At 50.3% G+C, this 1862-nt stretch overlaps 1 non-coding gene across 1 annotated transcript; it reads right to left on the bottom strand.

Moving 5' to 3' along the window:
* Window positions 1–1467: 1467 nt before the first annotated feature.
* On the bottom strand, window positions 1468–1528 carry LOC112621917. Its single transcript, XR_003118843.1, has one exon. It is a non-coding gene; the product is annotated as a U7 small nuclear RNA (small nuclear RNA).
* Window positions 1529–1862: the final 334 nt, after the last annotated feature.

Below are 1862 nucleotides of genomic sequence, written 5' to 3'. Positions count from 1 at the left end.
GCACAGCGATGACCATCAGGAGGTGGCTCAGCCTCCTGGGATAGGGGTGTCTGCTCGCTGTGCAGCATCTCCAAATGCTGCCTAGTTACTAGAATCAGTGTGCTGTCCCCCTCTGAGAGTTTCCTTAACAGCCTATGTGCTGACACATGGTTCTCAGCCTTTTTCTGCCTCCATGCTACTCACAGTAAACCCTCTGGTCAATGTCAGTGTCGCCTCTCTGAAGGTCAGTGATGCTCCTTTTGTCCATGGAGGCAGCACCCCAGGAAGGGCTGGGAAAGTTCTCACCTCCCAGAGTTCTGGTTCATAGGGAGTCATGGAGAAGGTCCCAGAATAGAAATATCCTACACCCCCACATACCAGCCACATAGCGCCCCCTGCCTGGGGACTGAGCCCAGCCCACACCCTTGGTGCTCTTCTTCCTAGGTTTAAATTCAGAGCCCTGTTGCCTGAGTTGACCCTGCTCTCACTTTGAATGCACTGGCAGATTTCCATGGGCTTCCAGTACCTCCTCTGTGCCCACTGGGACCTGGTTCTGGGGATGACAGCAGGAGTGAAGAGGGGGTGACAAACTGTCCCTAAAGAGCCAATTGATGTTGAGTGCATGGGGAAGGGAACAGCATGATCTGTGGGTACACACAGGCCATGGGGGGCTAACAGGGAAGGATATGGCTGGGCTCCTTGGGGGCTCATGAGGCACGTGGAGAACCGTGCTCAAAGGCTGAGACACCAGTGGGGAAACGGGTGCATTTAACACACTGACAGCTTTTAAAATGTGCCCTGAGGCAGGTGCCCGAGCTAATCCGCAGTCAAAAGAGATATGTGATATTGATTCCTCCATGGGTAGATGAGGCAGCACCACAGACTGAATGCTCACCCAGCATCAGTATCACGTATCCTGATTTTCAAAGTCATCATTTGAATGGGGTTGTATCTACTTTTTAAAGATGAGGAGATTCGCCGGCGTGGTGGCTCACGCCTGTAATCCCAGCACTTTGGGAGGCCGAGGTGGGCAGATCACGAGGTCAGGAGATCGAGACTATCCTGGCAAACACGGTGAAACCCCGTTTCTACTAAAAATACAAAAAAATTAGCTGGGCGTGGTGGCGGGTGCCTGTAGTCCCAGCTTCTCGGGAGGCTGAGGCAGGAGAATGGCGTGAACCCAGGAGATGGCGGAGCTTGCAGTGAGCTGAGATCACGTCACTGTACTCCAGCCTGGGCGACAGAGCGAGACTCCATCTCAAAATAAATAAATAAAGAAAGAAAGAAAGAAAGAAAAAAATAAAAAAAATAGAGGAGAGTCAGTAATGATTTTGCAGACACACTAGAGCTAGTGGATGGCAGGAGCCCCTGTCTGCTTGAGGGTGTCTGTCGTAGTCCTTAGTCCATTGAGTGTTGTTATAACAGAATGCCTGACGCTAAATAATTTATAAAGAAAAGAGAGGTTTTTTTTGTTGTTGTTGTTGGGGAATTGCTTTCTGGCAAAACCTGAAAAGTCTGCTAGACAAATTCTAAAAGAGCTCTAACACTTAAGAAAAGAGGTTGATTTGGCTTATGGTTCTGGAGGCTGGGAAGTCCAGGAAGCATGGTGCTGGCTTCTCATGAGGGCCTTGTGCTGCACCCTAACATGGCACAGAAGCAGCAGGGGAAGCAGGCATATGCAAAAGGCTAGTCATGAGAGGCCGCCTCAATCTGCTGCAACCTGCTCTTGCGAGGGTGAGTCCATTCCCATGAGAAGTGACCCAGTCTTGTGAGAATGGCATTAACTCATTCATGAGGGTGAGTTCTCAAGACCCAAACACCTCCTGTTAGGCTCTACCTCCTAACACATGAACTTCTGGGGGACACACTCAAAATGTAGCAGT

This window comes from Theropithecus gelada, chromosome 3, assembly GCF_003255815.1.
Source record: "Theropithecus gelada isolate Dixy chromosome 3, Tgel_1.0, whole genome shotgun sequence".
Classification (NCBI taxonomy): Eukaryota; Metazoa; Chordata; class Mammalia; order Primates; family Cercopithecidae; genus Theropithecus; species Theropithecus gelada.
The sequence above is the reverse complement of the archived record's forward strand: the minus strand, read 5'-3'. Positions and strand labels throughout refer to the sequence as shown.